Source organism: Podarcis melisellensis, assembly GCF_964234715.1.
Source record: "Podarcis melisellensis genome assembly, chromosome: 11".
In the NCBI taxonomy this organism is placed as follows: domain Eukaryota; kingdom Metazoa; phylum Chordata; class Lepidosauria; order Squamata; family Lacertidae; genus Podarcis; species Podarcis melisellensis.
In genome coordinates, this window is record NC_138543.1 from 62,266,378 (window position 1) to 62,290,647 (window position 24,270).

The 24,270-nt window shown below is 50.2% G+C and overlaps 1 protein-coding gene across 1 annotated transcript in view; it reads left to right on the forward strand.

The window, feature by feature from the left end:
* The first annotated feature begins 19,691 nt into the window (after positions 1 to 19,691).
* Positions 19,692 to 24,270, forward strand: part of PHF24 (PHD finger protein 24) — a 40,838-nt gene continuing 36,259 nt past the window's right edge. Inside the window, exon 1 of the mRNA XM_081929923.1 lies at positions 19,692 to 20,469. The gene's annotated coding sequence lies outside the window, so the exon portion shown is untranslated. The remainder of the gene's footprint in view (positions 20,470 to 24,270) is intronic.

The following is a 24,270-nucleotide window of genomic DNA, read 5'->3' on the forward strand; positions in this document are numbered from 1 at the left end:
TGTTTTGTAGTGGGGTTTTTAAGTCTCCACGCATCAATCAGTCCCAGATTATTTACCATATCAAAGAAGGATCTCGGTAATTTACCTTCCTTCTTCTCATGTTTTTTTTTTTTTTGGTTTTTTTGTTTTTTTGCTCTTTATTCAGCTCATAGTGGTGAGGAGGAATGAATGTTCCCCCAGAATGTCTGCTTTATATACATTATTTACACAATGGGCCCCCTGTGATTGGCTGATTCTGGGATTCTCCTGTAGGCCAATCAGGTTGCAGATTCACTTCCACCTGGAGCTGGATTGGGTGGCTCCTGTGGACCAATCAGACTGCTGCATTCTGAATCCTATTGTTCTAGGACCAATCAGACTGCTGCATTCTGAATCCTATTGTTCTAGGACCAATCAGACTGCTGCATTCTGAATCCTGTTGTTCTAGGACCAATCAGACTGCTGCATTTTGGATCCTATTCAACTCAGTACATAACACCGGTGCAATGCTGTGTTGCCTGTGGCGGCTGTGTGCGGTGCGCGGCAGACAGCTCAGCAGGATCCCACCTTCATCGCCAGTGAAATATACTTGTAGTCCTGTAGTGGTTTCATGCTCTTTATTGCAGCTTGTAAAACAGTGATTGAATTGCCCCCCAAACCTTTTATATACATTATTTACACAATGAGTCCTGTCTGACTGGCAATTCTGCTTCCCTCCTGAAGCCTGATTGGTCTTTTCCTGCAGGCCAATCAGTCGTTGCATTCTAGGATCCTACCAGCCTAATAGGCTGATTAACTTCCTCCTGGAGCCTGATTTGTCTTCTCCTGCAAGCCAATCAGTTGTTGCATTCTACGATCCTACTTGCCTATTGTTCTAGGATCCAAGCTTAGTACCTAACACCTGACCAATGTCCATCCAAGCTCTGTATTCATATTATATTTGCAAAAACAAAGAAAGTCAATAGACTTGATGTCAGGATTTAAACAAACATTCACATTATTAGCATTAGAAAATGTTTAGAAGATAGTGAAATATGATGGTGTATTTACTGTTATTTTTATGTCTTTAGGCTTGATGTTATGTTATTAATAACTTTTTCTGTTAAGAGATAGCAAAGTGGGTGAAAATAGAAACAAACCAGAAGCGGAAGTTGGGGGAAGCCTTGGAGAGGAGGGAGGGAGGAATATATAGTAAATGTTAAGAATTTGAGATGTATGTAATGAATGAAAAAGAAAAATGAATTTTTATTTTTTTAAAAATGTCCATCCAAGCTCTGTTTCAAAACATCCCAATGGAGGAGAGTCCACCACCTTCCGTCCCACTGTTGAATGGCCCTTACCTTCAGAAACTTCTTTCTAAGGTGGAGTCAGAATCTAATTCCCACCCTCCAGCGCAGGGGGAAACAAGCTTGCTCCATCTTCCATGGGACAGCCCTTCAGATATTTGAAGGTGGCTTCAAATATTCTTGAGAGTCCCATGGACTGCAAGAAGATCCAACCTCTCCATTCTGAAGGAAATCAGCCCTGAGTGCTCACTGGAAGGACAGATCCTGAAGCTGAGGCTCCAATACTTTGGCCACCTCAGGAGAAGAGAAGACTCCCTGGAAAAGACCCTGATGTTGGGACAGATGGAGGGCACAAGGAGAAGGGGACGACAGAGGACAAGATGTTTGGACAAAGTTCTGGAAGCTACCAGCATGAGTTTGACCAAACTGTGGGAGGCAGTGGAAGACAGGAGTGCCTGGCGTGCTCTGTTCCATGGGGTCACAAAGACACCACTAAACGACTAAACAACAACAAGTCCTATCACCTCTCATTCTTGTCCTCTCCCTCAACCATTCCTCATATGGCTTAGTTTCCAGACCCTGGAGCCACAGGCCAGTCCACTGTCCCTCAGACCTTGTGGCAGGCACTGGGGGAGGGGAGCTGGAAGAAGAGGCGAGGAGAGCAAGTAGTCTTCCTCCCCACCACCCAGCCCGGCTTCTCATGGGTAATAATAATAATAATAATAATAATAATAATTTTATTTATACCCTGCCCTCCCCAGCAAAGACCAGGCTCAGGGCGGCTAACACCAGATATAAAAACAATTGATTAAAATACAACTTAAAAACAAGATTAAAATACAACATTAAAATGCAGGGTAGGCAAAGGGAGCTCGTCTGTTCTGCTTTCTGGCCCACAGGAGCACCAGGGCAGCGGTGGCAGCAGTGGCAGAGGGGAAGATGAGTGGCACGAAAGGGCTGGCTCTGGAAGGGGGCTGCTTAAAATGGCACTCAGCCAGCTCAGCCCAGCCCCCTTCCCCCTCTAGGAAGGGCAGGGAGAAGCCAGGTGGAGGGAGGGAAGAGGCGCCGCCACAGTTTGTGTGAGGGAGGGGGGAATGGAATGGCGCAGGGAAAAAATGGTGCAGCCCAAATGAACAGAATCCCTACGCCAATCCACAGACAGTCTGTGGGCCGGATCCCGAAGGCAATTGGGCCTGATCCAGCCCACCACCCTTAGTTTGCCAACCCCTGCCCTAGATCATTTTGGTTGCCCTCCTCTGCACACCTCCCAGCTTGTCAATCTCCTTCTTAAATTGTGGTGCCCAGAACTGGACACTGAGCTCCAGGTGGGGACTGACCAAGGCAGAATAGAGTGGGACTATGACTTCCCTCGATCTGGACATGAGACTTCTGTGGACGGGTGCAAGATGCACAGGCTGGACAAGGAGGGTGTGGCAGAGCAATGGTGTTTTTCAACTGAAGTAAGAATCCCTGGGAATGTGGAGCATCTATCCGGAGCTGATTTTAACCAGAGCAGGAGAACCAGCTCCTTTTAAAGCAGGGTGTGTGGCTGGAGAAGGTTTTTTGGAGCCCCTGATCTAACAATGAAAGGTCCCTAGTTTCCTCTAGGCATTGTGGTGTGCTTATGGTCTTTGCTTGGCTCCCAAGGACAGTTGCTCTCCGGGGTACTTTAGGGGGCACTTGGGCAAAGGTCTGCCCAGAACCATCCCAGATGCCTGCAGTCATGAGAGGCACTCCCCTTCTCACCAGGCAGGTCCTTGCCCAGATGCGCCCAGAAGCCTCTCTCTGAACTGGCCCAGACTTGCTCTGCTCCACAGTCAGGGCTGCCAGGCTTTTATTTGCCTTGAGGCAGCACAAATTTCATAGCATCCATTAGGATTATTGTTATTAGCCCTGAGTAGGGAAGAATCGAAGGCTGACGAAGGCTAATTAATTCGTGGGGGGGGGGGATGATGGATGATGGATCAAGGAGCTGGCAGTCGGATGGGCCGGTTGAACGGCTGTTGATTTATTGGACGCATCACGTTGGGTTCACATGTCTGGTCTGCAGCATTTATCTAAGGGGCTGCGATTCCTGCTCAGAGACCAGGAAGGTGGAGGAGAGCCTCACAGTCCTTGCAAGGCCATTGTCAGAGCAGAAGGCCCAGGGCTGCACAGGGGAAATGAAGGCTCAGGAGAAGACTGACAGGCAATATTATAGATACTTTCAAATATCTGAAGGGATGACACATGGAAGATTTATTTATTTATTTATTTACTTATTTATTGGATTTATGTACAGCCCTATACTCGGAGGTCTCAGACTGGTTCACAGAAAAGTCCACAATATATAAAATCAAAATAAGAACAATAACACCCCCCAAAAGAGTTACATTTTAAAAGGTCATAGGATGTCACTCAGGTCAACCAAAGGCCTGGTTAAAAAGGAGCATTTTTGCCTGGCCCCACAAAGGTGTACAATGAAGACGCCAGTCAAACTTCCCTAGGGAGAGCATTCCACAGATGGGGAGCCACTGCAGAGAAGGCCCCGTTCTTGTGTTGCCACCCTCCAGACTTCTCGAGGAGGAGGCACACAAAGAAGGGCCTCAGAAGATGATTTCAGGGTCTGAGTAGGTTCATAAGGAAAGAGGCAGTCCTTGAGGTATTGCAGTCCTGAGCCATTTAAGGCTTTATAGGTCAAAACCAGCACTTTCAATTGGGCCCGGAAACTTATTGGTAGCCAGTGCAGTAAGATGGAGCAAACATAAGAAAAAAAGAGCCCTGCTGGAACAGGTTAATGGGCCACTAATGGTGTAGTTGTTAAGAGCGGTAGACTCGTAATCTGGTGAACTGTTTTCACGTCTCCGCTCCTCCACATGCAGCTGCTGGGTGACCTTGGGCCAGTCACACTTCTCTGAAGTCTCTCAGCCCCACTCACCTCACAGAGGGTTTGTTGTGGGGGAGGAAGGGAAAGGAGACTGTTAGCCGCTTTGAGAATCCTTAAAGGTAAAGGTAAAGGGACCCCTGGCCATTAGGTCCAGTCGTGACCAACTCTGGGGTTGCGGCACTCATCTCGCTTTACTGGCTGAGGGAGCCGGCGTACAGCTTCCAGGTCATGTGGCCAGCATGAATAAGCTGCTTCTGGAAACACCGTTTACCTTCCCGCTGGAGTGGTACCTATTTATCTGCTTGCACTTTGACATGCTTTAGAACTACTAGGTTGGCAGGAGCAGGGACTGAGCAACAGGAGCGGGGATTCGAACCGCCAACCTTCTGATCAGCAAGTCCTAGGCTCTGAGGTTTAACCCACAGTGCCACCCGCACATCCCTACTTGAGACTCCTTAGGGTAGTGATAAAGCGGGATATCAAATCCAAACTCTTTTTCTTTTCCACAGTGCTGACCAGAGTGGGAACCCCATAAGCAGGATTCACGCACGAGAGACCTCTCCCCTCTTGGAATTCCCCACAACTGGGATTCAGAAGCATTGCTGTGGAAGCAGAGTGTAGCCATTGTGGTTAGTAGATATCAGGAGTCCTTTCCTCCATGAATCCTGTTTTAGAGCCATCCAAGTTTGTGGCCATGACTGCCTCCTGTGGGATTAGACAAATCCCAAAAGGATTTGATGAATTCACGGAAGAGTGGGCTATCAGAGGCAACTGGTCACAATGGCAATGCTCTGCCCTTCACTGTCAACAACACCAATGCTTCAGGACCCCAGCTGCTGGAAACCACAAGGGGGGAGGGCAGGGCTATTGCGCTCAATCCTACTTGTGGGTTTCCCTCAACATCTGGTTAGCCAATCTGACAACAGGATCCTGCACTAGTTGGGCCATTGGCTTGATCCAGCAGGCTCTTCTTCGTAGCATCATAGAATTGTAGAGTTGGAAGGGACCCTTGTGGGAATGTTCAGGGGTGCAGGAGAGGATATATCCTAATCCAACTTGTGCTAACAAGTTCCCAAAATATCAGCAGAGTTTATGACATTCCCCTTTTAGGTTCACAACGGTAACATGTGCACAGCTTCACTAGAACCTCTATAATAATTACTCTGGTAATTTCCCCTTTGTTCCCTCTTAAAATACAAGACACGACACAGTCTTTATAAAAGCATAAAAGAGTTTACTCACGTTCTGTATCACAATATGATCCCAGAAGGCAGACAGGCTTAAAAAGGTAACATACATTTAGAATCTATCTTATGGGAAGATAGTCCTTTCCTCCTCTTTTGGCTGAGAGCCAAGAGGGCATCCTTAACACATGTTGCTCCTTCGAAAGATAAAGATGAGAGAGAGGCAAGAGAGCAAGAGAGAGATGGCTGGTCTGCCCTGTGCTTTTATCATTACCTGCACAGGTGAGGCCACACCCACCTCTGGTCACATGCGGAGGACGTCTGTCCCAGGAAGGTTACCTGCTTGCTGGGCAGACATCCCTCCCCATGTTCTAACATGTACACTCTAGGAATGTTGTCATTGACTGCTCCTGTGTTTTACATCCCACAACCCTGAGGGTTAGCTGAGTCCAGGGGTCAGCAAGGTTTACCTTGCCTGGACCGGTTCACTCCAGCAGAGATCCCTCCATGGGACGGATCATGCGTGCATGTGAGCGTGTGCGCCCGCATTTTCTGGAGTCGGAGTCTGCACAGACGTGATTTCCAGTGTCTGCGTCGGCGCAGATGTGATTTCTGGCATCTGTGTCTGTGCAGACACAATTTCCGGCACCACAAAAGCGAGTCTCTGCTCCGCGCTGTGCTGGTTTAGTGCAGCGTGCAGAGACTCGCTGAGCAGGCAGCTCGGTTCAGAGGTGGTTTGGGGGCTGGTTAAATGACCTCCATGGGCTGCTTTTGGCCCATGGGCCTTAGGTTGCTGACCCCTGTCTTAGTCCAACCCCGCAATGCAAGAATCTCAGCTAAAGCATCCATGACAGATGGCCATTTGACCTCAGCTTAAAAACCTCCAATGAAAGAGAGTCCACAGCTTTCTGAGAGAGCTCTTGCTGTCAGAAAGTTTTCCCTAATGTTGAGCCAGAATTTCCTGTCTTGTCACTTGAAGCCATTGGTTTGAGTCCTACGCTCCTGAGCAGCAGAAAACAAGATTGTTCCATCTTCCATGTGACAGCCCTTTTGATATTTGAAGATGGCCATCATATCTCATGTCAGTCCCCTCTTATCCAGGCTAAACATATCATCCAGGCCTGGAGCAGACAGTGCAGGGTTGCAGAAACAAGCTCACACATTCCCTGATGCATGCACCAAAATCTGAAGCTCAGAGCGGAGCTTTCTCCCCTCGCCCGATGTGAATCAGTGGGCATTCCAAAATGGTTATAGGACTGCCTTGCCTTACCTGGTGCCCATCCAGAGGGCACCAGGTGGGGCAAGGAAAAGACTCAACAGTGCCCACAAATAAAGGCAGCTCACAGTGCATTAAAAGTCACGAGGGCACCCCGGAAACAATAGTACTAATAAAAGCTTGGAAGGCAATTAGATGCTAAAATGCCATATTTAACTGCTCAACAGCTCTCTAAACAATTTGCCTATTGTGCTTTTAAAAAAATTGCTTGCTTTCTAAAAACAACAGCAGCAGCAACCCCACAGAGCTGTTCCGGGCTGAGTTCAGGAGAAAATGCCATATGAAGGGGGACTGTAGGAATTAGGGACCACTACAATTACAATTAGGGACACGGGTGGTGCTGTGGATTAAACCACGGAGCCTGGTGCTTGCCAATCAGAAGGTCGGCGTTTCGAATCCCCACAACGGGGTGAGCTCCCATTGCTCGGTCCCCGCTCCTGCCCACCTAGCAGTTCAAAAGCACGTCAAAGTGCAAGTAGATAAATAGGTACCGCTCCAGCGGGAAGGTAAACGCCGTTTCCATGCACTGCTCTGGTTCGCCAGAAGTGCCTTAGTCATGCTGGCCACATGACCTGGAAGCTGTACACCGGCTCCCTCGGCCAATAAGGCGAGATGAGCGCCGCAACCCCAGAGTCATCCGCGACTGGACCTAATGGTCAGGGGTCCCTTTGCCTTTACCTATGCTTATTAGGGGGAGGGGGCACATCCCCTAAGCCAGACAAGTCCAAGGCATGTGGGGACCATATCAATTAACAGCAGCCACTTGATGTGTAGCAAAGAAATGGTTCTCTCAGGGGCTGCCAACGTGGGGCCCCCCCAGAGGCTGCTAACCAACAGCAACCCATCTTCTCTGAGCACGGGCCATGCTGTCTGGGGTGGGTGGAAACTGCAGCCCAATGACATCTAAAGGGCACCGCATGGGCTCCTGCGATTTTGGCCTGTATTCAAAGCTATATTCATAACACATTTTGCTAGCAAGAGGGGGGGAGGGCACGCGCTTCCCTTTGCATAACACCAGGCACAGCTCTCCACAATATGTTAAGCGGGAGGGAAGCTCTGCGATGGATCTCTCCGGCTCAGCAGTGTCATTGTCTGTACATCAGCAGCTATCACCTCCTCCCTCAGACAAACAGACCGTGCATACAATGCAATTCCTAGGAGCAACAACAGCGGCAGAAGGCTGCCTCTCTGGCCCCCTGGAGAGAGCAAGAAAGGTTCAGCGGCGCCCCCGGGGGATCATGCAAGCACCCCCGGTGTGCGTCTGCCACGTCCCACTCCCGCCGGCAGCCACGGGTTGCTTTCTGTGCCAAGGCTCGCATTAACACGCTCGGGTGCTCCGGACAGGGGTGACCCCATTTATCTCTGTAGACCTTCCCACCCTCCAGTGAAGATGGGAACATTAATGATATTCATTGCTGGGAGTTCATTTCCATTCCTTCCGCCGGAGAGGCAAAGCTGGAACGTGTCATTACAGAGCGCATGCAACATTTACAAGCAGGACCATAGACCGCTCCATCCTGGGCACGGGGAGGGGATCATGTGGAAAGGATGAAATGCACAGTGTCTCTCTCTCTCTCGCTCTCTCTCTCACACACACACACACACACACACGCCTGGCACCAGCAGCAAGAAGCCAAGGCTGGGGGTGTTTTGTAAGAGCAAGAAAAGCTGGAGATGGGCACAGAATTCAGCATCTGAAGTTCAATTCTATTTAAAAGGGGGGAAGGCTAAGTTTCTAGTCCTTATGGTGGTGGGGATATTCTTGAAAGGGTGTGGGTAATACATGGTAAATCTATATCTATATCCATATCTATATATCTCTTTATATCTATATCTAGCTATCTTAGCTATATACAGTGGTACCTCTGGTTGCAAATGGGATCCGTTCTGGAGGTCCGTTCACAACATGAAAAGAGCGCAACCTGAAGCACCGTATCTGCGCAGGTGCGCGGTGCAATTTGGCGCTTGTGCGCATGCGTGAAGCGCAATTTGATGCTTGTCCACGTGCGTGAGCGGCAAAACCTGGAGGTAACCCTTTCTGGTACTTCCGGGTCGCCGCGGGACGTAACCTGAAAGAATGTACAGTGGTACCTCAGGTTAAGAACTTAATTCGTTCCGGAGGTCCGTTCTTAACCTGAAGTACCACTTTAGCTATTGGGGCCTCCCACTGCTGCCGCGCCACCGGAGCACGATTTCTGTTCTCATCCTGAAGCAAACTTCTTAACCCGAGGTACTATTTCTGGGTTAGGGGAGACTGTAGCCTGAAGCGTCTGTAACCCGAGGTACCACTGTAACATGAAGCAAATGTAACATGAGGTATGACTGTATATATATCTCAAAGCTAGCACTCAGAAGCATTTTCAGGGGTCAGCAGACAGACCCTCCAATGTATTCCACGAAGCAGGGGAAATCATACAAAATGAGAAAATGTACCTGTGATTATGTGTAATTTGCACAATACCTACGGTTGGCATAATTCAGCTTGCAGAAACCATGGTGTGGGGTTTATTCTTCAGGGGCAAAGAAAGATGTCTTCAGTGCAGAGGTACCCCAATAATACCCTGGCAAATGCCTCTCCTAGAAGCAGCTCTCCCCACATATTTCTCAGCTGGGAAAATATTGCATCAAAGAGCCACAAAACACCCAAGGGAGAAGAGATTCTCTGTTTCCCATTTGCTCTGCTTATCTATTTCATTCCTGAAATGCTCTTACAGTTTGGGAATATTTTTCCTGATGTCGTAGAAATGTCCCTTCTGTGTAATATGAACCCTCTGCCGTTTCTTTCCCTATTGCAGCAGAGGCCAGGGCAAACGCTTCTTGGGAGGGAAGGGAAACTTCAGAGCAAGCACTCCGATGGATCAGGCTGCCAAACAAGAGATATGTGTCCCTGCCCGACTTTCCCAGAGGTAACCATCATCTTGTGGGCTTTGCCCCACGATCAAGCAAGTGTAATAATAATAATATGTTATTTGTACCCTGCCCTCCCCGATCAGGACCAGGCTCAGGGCGACTAACATCAAAGTTGTTGTTGTTTAGTTGTTTAGTCGTGTCCGACTCTCCGTGACCCCCTGGACCAGAGCACGCCAGGCACTCCTGTCTTCCACTGCCTCCTGCAGTTTGGTCAAACTCATGCTGGTAGCTTCAAGAACACTGTCCCACCATCTTCTCCTCCATCGTCCCCTTCTCCTTGTGCCCTCCATCTTTCCCAACATCAGGGTCTTTTCCTGGGAGTCTTCCCTTCTCATGAGGTGGCCAAAGTCTTGGAGCCTCAGCTTCAGGATCTGTCCTTCCAGTGAGCACTCAGGGCTGATTTCCTTCAGAATGGAGAGGTTGGATATTCTTGCAGTCCATGGGACTCTCAAGAGTCTCCACCAGCACCAGAATTCTAACATTGAAGTATGATACATTAAAAGCATAAATCAAACAGTTGATTAAAATACATCTTAAAATCAACAGAAAGAACTCCTAGCAATGCTTGATTTATAACCTAGAACACAACTACTTTATAATATCATGGGATATTCAGCGAGTATAAAACAATCCAGCTACATAAGAATATAATTATAAATGAACCTTAAGTATGGTCTTCCATAATAAATATGGCATGCTCAGTCTTCATTGGGCTGGGGGGGTTGTGGGTGGGTGGGTGGGGGGTCCCTCTCAGTGGAGATTTTCCGCAATGAAGATCTTCTGTTCTTCTGCAAAATCTGGGTTTCCATCGAGCACTCTGACTCTTCTTTCTTGTGCATGGATTGGAACATCTGAATCAGCAAAGAGCATCCGCAGGATCAGGCCAGTGGCCCGCCTAGTCCAGCATCCTGTTCTCACAGTGGCCAACTGGATGCTCAGATGGGAAACTAGCAAGCAGAGCAACCAAACACCAGGGCAACTCTCCCCTCTTTTGGTTTCCAGAAACTGATATTCAGGAGTATCGCTGGAGGCAAAGCATAGTCGTCCTGGCTAGTAGCCCATCAATAGCCCCTTCTCCTCCATGAATTTGTCTGATTCTCCTTTCAAGCCATCTGGGTTAGTGGTCATCCCTGTCTCCTGTGGGAGGGAGTCCCAGGGTATAAATATACACTATGCGAAGAAGCACCATCTTTTTTAAAAAATATATAATTTTATTAAAGATTTCTTAATTTACAAAAATGCATGTGTTGTCCCTTTTTTCATGTGTTGTCCCAGAAGGCAGACTTAGCTTAAAAAAGTAACATACACCTGGAAACTATCTCATAAGGAGACAGTCCCTTTGTCCTCTCTTGGCTGGAGCCAAGAGAGCATCTTTGGCTAAGCAGATGTTGCTTCTTTGACGCTGTAGTCAAAAGGGGGAGAGATGGCTGCCCTGCCCTGTGCTTTTGTCATTACCTGCACAGGTGAGGCCACGCCCACCTCTAGTCACATGCAGAGGAAGTCTGTCCCAGCCCAGAAGGAAACAGGAAGTTGACCTGCTGACTGGACAAACATTCCTCCCCATGTGTAAACATGTTCACTCTAGGAATGTTGTACTTGACTGCTCTTGTGTTTCTCGTCCCACAGACATTAGTATTGTATACAATGTTAGGTTAGGAAGAAAAGGGGGGAAAGAGGAGGAGAGGGGAATGGTGAGTGGGGTGGACTTGGGTGGCAATGCTTCAATTCTTCTCCTTAGTGTATGTGTGGGGTTTTGTGTCAGCGTCACTTCTGTGGGTTCTCTTTACTATTCTTTTGTTGTATTCCTTTGCTGGTGCCATCTTGACTGCATCGGTGGCCACATTTTGAGCAGAGAACCATTTTGCTGTTAGCATATAGGAGAGGGGACACGCCTTGGAAATGCTTTGGTCCAAGACCCTGGAGAGCAGCAGCCAGCCAGAGTTGGTTGTGATGTGCTAGGAAAAGCCAACGGTCTGTCTCAGCATAGATTGCTCATGGGGACCAAGGAATTCAGGCTCCATCTCCCTACCTGGCCCATTCCACAAGCCCTGCTTATTGTCCCTGGGCCAGATATCCCAGCCAGCCCTGTCCATCCCATCCTCGGTCCTTTGATCATCTTTATCGCTCTCCCCTGACTCCTGTCCAGCTGGCGCCAACCTCCTTCCTAAGTGCTCGCAGTGTGATTGAAGGGAGGGGTTTCTGCATCTCCAGCCAGTTGGCTCTCTCTGGAGTAGCTGTGCAGCCGGACACCAGGAAGCTTGTGGCTTTGATGCATTAGGAGCACTTGCAAAAAAACCGGCCCCGTCTTGCCACGAATTGATGCTTCTCTTCCTCGCCACCCACTGCCTGCAGGCGTTTCCATGGCACTGGGTGCCCGGGAAGAAGCAAGAGGCTTTGGCAGGCTGGAGCTCTTAGGGTGGGAGAATCACAGAATCTTAGAGGTGGTAGGGACCCCCAAGGGTCATCTAGTCCCACCCCCAAAAAGTAGGAATAGGAGCAAAAGAATCCCTAACAGAAAACCATCCAACCTCTGCTTATAAACCTCCCATGAAGTCCACCACCTTCAGAGGGAGTTCACTCCACCGCCAAAGAACTCTTGGCATCAGAAAGTTCTTGCTAATGTTTAGTTGGAATCTCCTTTGAATTTGAATCCATTGGTTCAGGTCCTCCTGAACCAAAACATACTTGTTCCATCTTCCATGTGGAAGATCTTCCATCTTCAGTTATTTGAAGATGGCCACCATCTTCTCTTCTGCATGGTGCTGGGACCCACAGTATCTCCAGGGCCATTTCTCTTCCCAAAGACAGGTTCTTCCAGACCCAAATCTACCTACCCAGCCCTCTTCTTATATGGGGTGCCTCCTAAAGGATGAGATTCCACCATGTGTCCCCACCAGCACAGCTGCCCCAGCTCAGCAAGGGACCAGGCAGCGTGGCTAAACTATGGAACTCCCTCCCACAGGAGTTCCAGTAGAAGAAGTGAAGCATTGCCTCCCGACCCCACCCCACTCACCATTCCCCTCTCCTCCTCTTTCCCCCCTTTTCTTCCTACTCTAACACTGTATACAACACTAGACTGCTTTAAAAGAGGAATAGACAAATTCATGGAGGAGACAGCTGTCAATGGCTACTGCCCCCCCCCCAAATGCAAAGTTCTCTTTCTTTAAGGAAGGGGTTGTAACACTGCAGGCATGATTCCTCTCCCTAGGTGATTTTGGGTGGAAGACTTTGAAAAGACTGTAACAGTCATTCTGTAGAAAAAAAAATCCTAGGGTGCTTAATTTGTATTTTGAAAGGGGGGGTTGGTTGCCCCCCAAGTGTGCCTGGAATGTTCTACCTGCAGTAAGAGTGCAAATCCCGAGTCAAGTCTGTGAGTCACATGAAATTCCATTGTAATCTGATAGAGAGGTCCACTTTTCCACTTCTAGTGAAACCTGAAGGAGGATCTGTCCATGGTGCTAGCAGGAAAGGAAAGGCCTGTGTAGTTTGCCGCCCTTTCAGACTCGCCTGGAACACCTCCAGATTCATGCATGGGATGTACATGAATCCTCAAATTCATTAGTCAGTTTCTCTATGAAACGGGCAAGTTGACCGGCTTCCCACTGAATTTCCAGTGACCAAATATCAAAATTGCACACACGTTGTTTCTTATTGCAAACTTGGCCTACTATACACTTTTGTTAAATGACAGCGGAATGTTTGTCTCATGCTTTAGGGTCTTCACAGTGCTGCACATTCATTATCCAGTTGCAAGTCACAGAAGCAGCCGATTTTGTTATCCCCCATTTTGCAGAGGAAAAGACTGAGGCTGAGAGAACGGCTTGTCTACGGCCACCAATTCAGCGATGGACCAGCGGTAGCTTCCTGACCCCCAGTTCCAGCCTCTCTGCCACTATCGGCTGCAACAGCTATTACAACTTTCTATATGTTTTGTATGCAGAGACAGGGCTTGTGGTCGCATACATTTCCAGCGGAAGATTTTGTCTGGCGACTGAATGCATTTGTGCATTTGGGGAGAAAGGTGTGCTTCCTGTACGCTTGCCCCTGCTTGTTATAATCCATGTCTCTTGTGACAAAAGAATTCAGAACACCCTGTGGTTCAAACTGCAGCCCCCACCCCCAAAACAGCCCCACCATTCTCCACCCTGTCAGTGGCTTCTTAGCATTCTGCAGCTTCCATTTCTTGGCTGACCAAAAGTAAGGCCTGATTGCAGATTCTTGGGCCCTGCTGAGCCAGCAAGCTCCAAAGCTAATTCTACATTCATTAGGCACAGTCTGCTGGTAGGAAGCTTTTTTGCCAGATAAAGATTTCAGAGGATCACACTGGCAGGGAGAAGGGGCAGGAGGGAGGGCCTCATCTCACAGACAGGACTGCGGGCTATGAAAACCTTCTGTGCCGACAGTCACTTCAAAGCCCATGGTACAGGTGGAGGAATGGCTGTTTGCAAAGAAAGTGATGGCAGGAAGGGGAGAGAGGCCTTTCTCTAGGCAGGCATGATGCAGCAGTTAACACTTCTAAACAGTGGCAGAGATGCTTCCCTGGTTGCCAGCCTCGCCACCAGAGGATCTGCTGTTTACCTGACTTTGAACATCAAAGGTTCGGCAGAGTTATGGGGGAAACAAGGAATGTTTCAAAGGCTCCAAAGGAGCAGATTGTCTGGGGCACAACCTTGAACACAATCTTGTCCATACACTGGAAAATATCACAGAGGGATACATGGAAATAAGGGAAGTAAAAATTAAAAATCACCCTGTGTTGAAGGGCTTGCAAAAGGAAAGCTAAAGGATGCGCTTAACCCTGGCTTGCAAGTTACCAACTGGTGTAGCCCACTCTGCAAGAGACTGGAGGTCCATTTCTGTCACCAGAGAGCCACAGTTCCCTGCAGCTCACCTCCCTTGTTAAAGGGAGATTTTGAGGGGGGGGTACCTTGTTGTTGTTGTTGTTAATTCAACTTATACACTGCCCCATATCCAGAGGTCTCAGCGCGGTTCACAACAAGACAACATATAAAATCAAACCAAAAGCAGTAACTCAATAACCCCCCCCCCAAAAAAAAAACATTCAAAAAAGGTGGTGGATGTCAATGAGATCAGCCAAAGGCCTGGTTTAAAAAGGAGCATTTTTGCCTGGTGCCTAAAGGTGTACAATGAAGGCACCAGGTGAACTTCCCTAAGGAGAGCATTCCACAGATGGGGAGCCACTGCAGAGAAGGCCCCGTTCTTGTGTTGCCACCCTTCGGACCTCTCGAGAAGGAGGCACACAAAGGAGGGCCTCAGAAGATGATCTCAGGGTCTGGGAAGGTTCATATGGGAAGAGGCAGCCCTTGAGGTATTGCGGTCCTGAGCCATTTAAGGCTTTATAGGTCAAAACCAGCACTTTGACTTGGGCCCGGAAAAGATGCACACACAGAGAATACGTTCAAATGTGCTTTCTTCTTCGGGCTGAGAATAAGTTCAGGGACTGCACCTTGTCTCAACCCCTCAAGCTGCATTTTATTAAAATTCAAAGCAACAAGGAACACAGCAAGCCCCCGTGCCCCTCAAGCTGTTGGCACAGACATTTTCTTGTAAACAAACAGGCAACGGATCTCGCTCGTGCCAGTCACCCGCAGCCAAAGGCCAGCTGGTTCTGCAATTCCTAAAGATAGGTTGGTCTCGCTCTGCAGGGCAGGAGGCTGCCATTGGCTCTCACTCTCTGTTTTCCTTAAGAAATTTTTGACCCTCGCTTTCAATGCAAAGGGTCCTCAGGGCAGCTGGCAGCAGATTCAACAAAGACGGTAAGGATCCTTCTTTTAAAAAACAACAGAAATAAAGCAGGAGAGCAAATATGCCAGTGAGAAATAATAAAACACCAGCTAAGATGTGGTGAGAGGAAGAGAAAAGGACATTAATGACCCTTGCAAGTTCGGATGAAGAGAAAACCCTTTCGCTCTTTCTCCTCATCAGGCACAGCACAGAGAAGGGCCTCTGAGGATGACTCTGTCGTGGACACTTCAGGTGCCACCCAGACCCCTTTGTTGTTGTTTAGTCGTTTAGTCGTGTCCGACTCTTCATGACCCCATGGACGAGAGCCAGTGTGGCATAGTGGTTAAGAGCGGTAGACTCGTAATCTGGGGAACCGGGTTCACGTCTCCACTCCTCCACCTGCAGCTGCTGGGTGACCTTGGGCCAGTCACACTTCTCTGAAGTCTCTCAGCCCCACTCACCTCACAGAGTGTTTGTTGTGGGGGAGGAAGGGAAAGGAGAATGTTAGCTGCTTTGAGACTCCTTAAAGGGAGTGAAAGGCGGGATATCAAATCCAGAGCACGCCAGGCACTCCTGTCTTCCACACCCAGACCCCTTGGGGTTTTGTAAGTCAAGACGAACTCCCTGCCTTGGGCCCAGAAACAAACCAGAAACCAGAAAAAGGTTGGGGGTTTTTAACAGCATCATAGAGTTAGGAGGGAACACAGGGGTCATCTAGCCCAACCCCCTGCAATCCCAGCTAGAGGATCCCCAACAGAGGACTGTCCAACCTCTGTCTGAAAACCTCCAGCAAAGAAGAGTCTGCCCCCTTGCAGGGGAGTCCATTCCACTGTTGAACTGCTCTTACCACCAGAAAGAGATTCCTAATGTTTAGTCAGCCTCTTTTCTTGTCATTTGAATCCATTGGTTTGAGTCCTCCCTTCTGGAACAGCAGAAAACGAAGCTTGCTCCATCTTCCAGGTGACAGCCCTTCAGATGCTTGAAGATGACTGTCGTCACCTCTCTGCCTCCTCTTGTCCAGGCTAAACATGCCCTACCTGCAGATGATGCTGGGCAATGGTCTCGGAACCTTTTGCATGCCAGACAGGTGTCCTGCCACTGAGCTGCTGTGACCAATCCCAAAAAGGGCAATATAACTTTGTCCCTCCCCCCCCCCACACACACACCTGCTCCCTGCCCATCACCTGAGCATTCAGCCTGGAGAGAAAGAGGCGCAGCCCAGATGGGCTGGCGGTGTGTTTTGCTCTTCCTCACATTGCCGGTTTGAGTTGGGCTCTGAGGTCCCCTTTGGCCAACTAGCAAAGAACCCTGTCGTCGGCAAGAGAGCGAGAGTCACCGCAAGCGGGAACATGGTGAGGAAGCGAGATAAAGCAAACTAATTAATAGTCCCTGTTTTATTCACAGCCGGAATGGGGGGGGCGGATCTTACATCAGTGAGGCTGATCTTTGCCCACAGCTTGCCTTCATCTGTAGCTGCCTGTCTGACTGGATGCTGTGATGATGGGCAGCGGCAAGAAGCTGGAGCAGAGATTCTGCAAACCAGATGAGAGTTGCGCGGCTGAACCAAGAGGGGACGGCTGCCTCCCTCACCATAATCTTAATTAAATGGCAAAAAGGCAGGAGATGTCAGGGGATATTTTAGTTGGGGAGGGAGGGGATAAAACTAGCAAAGCTGTGGCAAGAGAGATATTGCTAATAAGGGTCTCCAGAGAACTGTCAGCAGAGGAAACAGCTGCCTCATGCGGTTATGAACAGAGGGCTGAAAGAAATTATTAAAACTTCACTGTGTTGCACAGAGATACTTTGCTGGAGTCTTCGGTTGCCCATTTATAGGCATCGTGCGTGCCTTTGGCAGAGGGACCATCTCATTCTCCACTGCCACAAACCAGTCTGCGACTGGGAACTTCAGACTGGAAGGTGTGCAGAGGAGGGCAACCAAGATGACCAAGGGTCTGGAAACCAAGCTGTATGAGGAATGGGTGAGGCAGTTAGGTATGTTTCGCCTTGAGAAGAGAAGGCTGATAGATGATATAAGAGTCATGGGGCTGTCATGGGGAAGATGGAGTAAGCTTGTTTCCAACTGCTCTGGAGAATAGGATGAATTCAAACCAAGGGATTCAAGTTACAAGAAAGGAGACTGCAACTAAACCATGAAATAGATTCCCTTTGAACTGGATGGACTCCCCTTCATTGGAGGGCTTAAAAATACCTGAAAAGTTGGGTGCCCATCTGTCAGGGTTCTTTCAACATGGGCGGGGTCCCTTTCAACTCTGCAGTTCTATGAGAGTTGTGTTTGCCAATGACAAACCCAGGGCAACTGGGTATAAAATCCCCAGGAACAAAACACAGCGAAGGCCGAGATACTGATCCATGAGGCATTCCATGTTGGCCCTTTCCTTCCTGCCTTTACTCCGCAGCCAGAAGCCATAATGCTTCAGAATACCACTTGCGGGCAGTTTCAGCTGGAGAGAGTGCAGCCGCTCTCACGCTCTGGGCTTCCCAAAGGGTCGTCTGGTTGGCCACTGTGGGAACAGGATCCTGGCCTAGATGGGCCACTGGCCTAATCCAGCAGGTCTCTTATTCTAGCATACAAAACAGATGACAATATTTATATACACATCCATTGTCAACCATTGTCTTCTAGAACAAATCCTGTTGCGTATCGATTTCCTTCTTTGTAAGTGACTAATATTATAATTACCCGTGCTACAGATCACTCATATTCTTTCAACATCTGCTACGTCTCCTCTCAGCTGCAGCAAAGCATTAGATCGTTGTAATTCTGCTCCATATATGTGGCATTAAAGGAACCTCTAAGCTTTCAAACTCCAGCCCCACCTCGTCCTCTAGCCAAAAGCGAAGCTGCCAGGCACCTCGTCCAGAATTAGGGACAGAAACATTTTCATTCTGAGCTCAAAGAGGACAGGATCACACCCCAGAATGGAAGTGGAGGGTGATGTCAGCCTAGGGCTGCAGGGACCTGAGTCCATGTTCTCTCTCCATTATTGTGATGGTCTGGGACTCAGACTCGGAACCAGAGGAGACTCAGTCTGCACCGGATCCTTTGCCTCAGGCGGCATCTGAATCAAGTCTGGGGCCTGATTCTGAAGAGTCCCAGTCTGCACAGGTTCCCCTGCAACAAGCACCAGCTGGGCCGAGTCAGGGGCCTGATCCTGCCCTGGCTCCAGATGCGGGGATGACTTTGTTGCCTCCAGCTGGGCCATCACTTACAGCTGCTCCACTACCGGTTGGGTCAGGGGAGGCTGAGGCGGCCCCTGGGTCTAGTCACCCACCGACGTCTCCTGAGCTGCAGAGACTCAGGTCTGAGAGAAGGAGAGACCTGAGTACTCGCAGGAGGAGTGCTCGCCTTCGGGAGAAACAGGGAGGTGAGTCGCCGGAGGATCAGGACCGGCCGCTACACCGACAGAGATAAAAGGCTGTCAGACCCCACCCCAGGTTGTGGGAGCAATATTGCTGTTTGCCAGAACCTGCCTGAGATCCTGTACCTGTCCTTGCCTGGTTTCCTGCCTCATGTCCTGCCTTGGCCCTGTCGGACTGACTCCTCGTGGAACCCTTGGATTTGGACCGGACCTGGACCGCGTTGCTCGGGTTACCCCTGGGCCCAGCACAATTATGAGGCTCACGAGGGGACCTTGAGCCAGGCACTCCTTTGTCACCTCAGCCTACCTCACAGGGCTGCTGTGAGGGGAGGTGGAATCATTAGACCCTTGGAGAAAGGCTGGGTTATGAAAAATGAAATTTGAACATGGTCAGAGGGGAGCCAGAAGGAAGGGGCTTGATCTTAGCCAGGTTTTGGTCCCAGAATATTTTATTGATGCCAGAGCTAGCTATTAAAATACCACACAGCTGACCATGTGCAACGTGTGAGTCCCTCACCACCAAATGCACACACAACTAGAATTGGCAAACTGCAGAGACTGACTTAAGCCCTAGTCCCTGGGGTGGGGGATCTACAGGGGCTCTCCAGGTGTTACTGTACTACAACACCCATCGTCCCCTGACATGCTGGCTGCTGGGGGGAGTGGAAGCTGGAGTCCAGCCACATCATGAGCCCCCCCCCCCCACACACACAGAGATGTTCCCCATCGCTGCCACTGCATTTCCCTAAAAAACCCAAAAACTTTTTGACCGGGAGGGGGGTATGAGAAAGGATGACCTTCTGCAAATCAAACGCTGTGTGCAAAGTGGCCTGGAGAGACGTCCTCGGGGCTGCTTGCATGGGCTTTGAGTGTCCCTTTCCGAAATCGCAGGGACGCCTCACTCCCCCGAGGCCAGGGCTGCAGAAATGGTCCAGTCAGGCACGCAGGAGGATGGAGCTGTGCCTTCCGCGGGGGGGGGGGGCTCCTCTTGCCACATGGCGCCGCGCGCTGCAGTCTGCCGCCCCCCTCCCGCCCCCCAGGCCACAGTTCTGCCAGAGCCTGACTGTCAACACGCGGGTGGGAGTTAGGATGTAGCTCCATCCCCTCCCCTCCCCAGCCCCCTCCAGACTGGGGCAACAGCCTAGACAGATCTGGGGCTGGAGGAGGAGGGGGGGCGTGGGGCGTGGTGGGGCGGAGTGGGGCGGGGGAGTGTTTGTCCTGCGGGAAGCGGAGCCCGCGCGAAGCTGCCTTTCCCTCTCCGGCGGCGGGCAGGGAACTGGCGCAGAATCCGCAGTTCTCAGCGAATGAGGGAGCTCAGGGAGGGGCTGGGTTGAGACTGGGAGGGGGGCGGGTGTCATTAGTGCTTCCCAGCAAAAGCAGCTTCCTTTCCAGGCGGGGAGGAGAGAGAGGCAGGCTGGGGACTGACTGGTGCAGGGAGCCCGGAGCAGGCGGAGTTGGTGGTCTGGCTCCCTTCCCTTCCTTGCGCATCCCTCTCGCTCGCCCGCCGCTGCATCCCTGGAGAGAGAGCGGTCCTTGGGTACCAGCGTCCTCGGAGCCTGCCCGCCGCGGCTCCTTTCCTGGGCTGCCCTCTCCTGCTGCTGCTCCCATCCTCGGAGAGCGCTCCGGGCTCTTCCTCCGGGGTACCGCCCTGCCCTCTCTCTCTCCGCCCTGCATCTCCTGGAGAGAGCGCGCAGCATCCCTCCTCCTGGGTACCAGCCTCGGCATCCCAGCCCGCATCTCCGAGGAGTGCAGCGGCGGCGCCTCTCTCCATGCAAGGGCGACCACGGTGATGGGCTTGGAGTGGGCAGCTTGTTAGGTGTGGAACCGAGGCAGACCACCTCAGGTGAGCGGATCGCAACAGGGCAGGGGGGGGGAGGGTCGTTTTGCGGAGCCCTGCCCTCTGCAGACAGGGTGGGAAAGCGCTGTTCCAGGGGTCTCTGGAAGGCAGGTGAGGGGGCAGGGCTATCTAAGGAGAGTCTTGGTCCAGAGTGGGACCCTGGGATTAAGGATGCTTCGGCTGAGGTGGGAGGTGCGATGGATGCTGTCCTGGCTCCAGGGACTGACCTGGATTCAGACCTTTAAAAAAAGAACTGCATTTGACCATCATCATGCCCCCGGCTGACACTTCCAAAGTAATAAATCATAACTGGGAAGCGGGTTCTTTTGCATGCTGGGTGTCGCACAGACAGCATAAGCAGAGAAGCCTCCTAGGAAGGGGCAGTGCAGGCTGGGTGGGTCGCAGAGAGACGTGGCTGAGTTTTGGGTGGGCTGCATCACGGAGATGCATCTCTGGCCTGAGGCTGGCATCGTGCTGTGAGAGGGAAGTGGCACGAACATGCCCCCTGCAATGTGTCGTGCGAAAGGGGTGGAGGATCCCTTCTTGTGACGCAAGAGCGGCTGGTCAAGGTGAGCGAGGGGCCGGTTGCCGGTTTCACAAGCGGGCTCTGTTGGTCGGGCAGGCACTGCAGTGCTCCTGCCATGGGCAGAATTGAGAAGATGGGGCTACCTGCCTTTTGCCATCAGGAATGAAGCCCTTCTCAAAGCCCTCCCTGCAGGGCATGGTCCCTCGCCTAGATAAGACCCAAATCCACTTTCCACTGCCGCTAACCACTACTCCCCACCCCCTCAAAGCCTCCCAGGTCATAGGGCTGCTTGGTTTGAAAGAAAAGAGGGCACCAGAGCGGTGCCCGTGTGGGCAACCATCCATGCCAGGTGGCCTTGGGCATACTGGGCAGGTGCAAGAGGTTCATAGGAAGCTGCCATACACTGAGTCAGATCATTTGTCTATCTAACTCATTTTGCCTGCACTGGCTGGCAGCAGCTCTCCATGGTTTCAGACAAGGAGTATTCCCCCCCCCCCAATACCTAGAGATGCTATTGGGGCTTGATCCTGGGCCCTTCTGCATGCAAGGCAGGTGCTCTAACCACTGGGCTATGGCCCTTCCCCAAAAGGCAAGTGCCCGCACAGGAGAGGACACCGAGCAGAGCAAAAGCTTCAGCCTGAGTTGGCGCCTGCCTCTCTCTCGCTACCCATTGCATTTTGTCTGGTCCACAGGAAAGACATCAAAAGAAAACAAATTCTGGGTGTAAAAGCTACGCGAAGTTCAAGGGTGGAGGTAGGAGTGGGCGCAACACCTTAATTCTGTGTGAATGGGTGCAGTGCCTTAACTCTGCTCCTTGACACCCGGAATACACAGAGCCCGATCTGTGGGCAGCATCCCAGCCAAGCAGCCTTCTGGCCTGAGTCTGCAGCACTTCAGATTTATCTTTTCCTTCACATACTTCACGTTGGTGGCCAAAAAAATCAATGAAAACCCCATCATTCTATTCTGAAGGGGCAGTTGCTTGTTTTGAGAACAGGAGCGCAGAATACCACACCACCCAACACACACACACACACACACACACGCTTCTGCAGCGATCTCTCTGAACTGCAGACTCACCAAAATGCATCTCTCTCATTGTCTGGTGAATGAAGAATTCAGGGAGATGGAAATAATAGTATTCTGCATCCAGTAGGTACAGGGGATCCTAAGATATTTGTGCCTGAAGAAAAAACCCCTAGGAATTAAAGCTGTGTTGGTGGCCGAGTGGAGTGGGGACCAGTAGAGGAGCCAAGGCAGGGTCCTGGTTACCAGTGAGGGTGTCAATGTCACCAGGAGGTCAGGGAAAGATAACTGGGTGCCACACACGTTTGGGTAAAGAGGATGCAAGGAGCTTAGCCAGATGGAGCAAACCAGGCCTGGGGCGGATTGGCATCCTATGCCCTTTTAAAATGTGTTGGGGGGCTTATTGGGTTGTTTTTGTTCTGTATTTTATCCTCTGAACTGCCCTGAGACCTGCGAGCGGTATATACATTTAATAAAGAATAATAATTTTAATAAACCAAAGAGTGGTGACAGAAGCAGAATGTTGGAGGAAAAGGCACCATATTGATCCATAGATGGTTTGTGTGGGATTCCTTTGTGAGAATAGATGATATCACCCAACAGGACAGCTGTGCAGACAGCAGAATGTGACGTGCACCAGAGACACTTGTGAAGTGTGTTGTGCTACAGAAGAGAGCCAGGTGCCCAAGGATAACGTGAGAGATCGGCGTCTGTGCAGCAGCACTTGCAAGGAAAGTGGGAAGGGGCTGGTGCAGAACAAACGGAACAGGAGCCAGCAATGTGATCCTGCAGCTCAAAAGGCCAAGGGTGTTTAAGTTGCAGCCTCAGAAATAGATGCTCCCAAGGTACAGGATGTAACCACCTTGCTCTCTCCAGCACAGGTAAAATCCCATTTGGAAAACTGTGTTCCGTTCTAGGCAGCCAGCCAGAGAAAACAGACAGGGCTGCCTATTTTTAAAAAGAGGTGTTTAAAAGAGCTAACAGTTTTCCATCGATCCCAAAGTTTATTCATCTCAGGACATTTGCTGCACTAAAGAACACTGGCTCCAGAGGGCTTTTTCTTGGCTTGGTTGGAGAGCTGAACCTCAGGTAAACCTTAGCAGAGTTAGGCCAGTTTGGGGCATCAGGACTCTCATCAGGCTTGTGGTGGGTAAAATAAAAACAGAGAAGAACGAATAGAGAAGGGGCGTGGTCTTAAGAGACACCAGAGCATGTGCAGAGCACCTATTGCTTCTCAAATCTCAGGATATGGCTCCTAGGTGACAGGACTGAGGCACTTGAGTCGATCACATTTGCAGCAATCAATTTTGTTATTATCCAGTGGGCGTTGGAAAGAGGACAGGAGGAGAAGCTTGCTATCAATTTCAAGGGGAGGTTTGAAATGTGATCAGATTCAGCTGCAAGTCTTTTAGGTTGGAAGGTTCAGGTTGGGTAAAAGGAAACTCTTCTTCCTGCAAGATGTAGTTAAACTATGGAACTCCCTCACACAGGAGGTGGGAAGGCCCACCATCTTAATCTCTGATGTCGTGGTTTCTCAGCTGAGAGAGGAAAGGACTCTGCTCATGCTCAGAGGCCCCTTCTGCTTAACCCTTGATGAAAAACTTGTTGGCGTATGGTGTGCGCAGCTCCCCAAGCGTGTAGGTTTGTGGCAGTGCCATTTTGTGCTGGAAGAAATTCAGTCAGACTCCAACTCTTCAGACCGTTCAGTCCTTTACAGGCAGGTCCAAATCATTAAGGCAGTTTCACTATATACAGGGTTCCCCATGATCCCTAGTAGAAGCATCGGGCTACAAATGCAAAGCAAGTACGACTCAAAGCATACATACAGCACAGAGCTCAGCACCAATCTGGCAGAAGCAAAGAGGCCGTGTTCAATCCCTCTTAACAGACCCAAGAATGACCACACCCTTGGCCAGTGGCCAGAACACAGTGACCTACTTGGCTGGTGGCCAGGTCAGTGACCTTCAAACCCTAATTACAAGACCTGTAGGTGCAAGATAAAGGAAGCCCATTCACCAGATTTTCCTTAACAGCAATTAAAGGAACCTCAACAAAACTAATTTCACACGTTCTCGGGTTCAAGCCCTGAGTCAAATCAAGATGTTGGGTGATGGTGGGGCAGAGAGGGTGTCCTAAACCGCCTCTCATTCCTGAACTAGGTGCGAGTTTTTGTTTTTTGCCTCTATGGGTTGGCCATAGAATCACAGAACGGTAGAGTTGGAAGGGACCCCAGTGACACAGCTGTCAATGTTTCC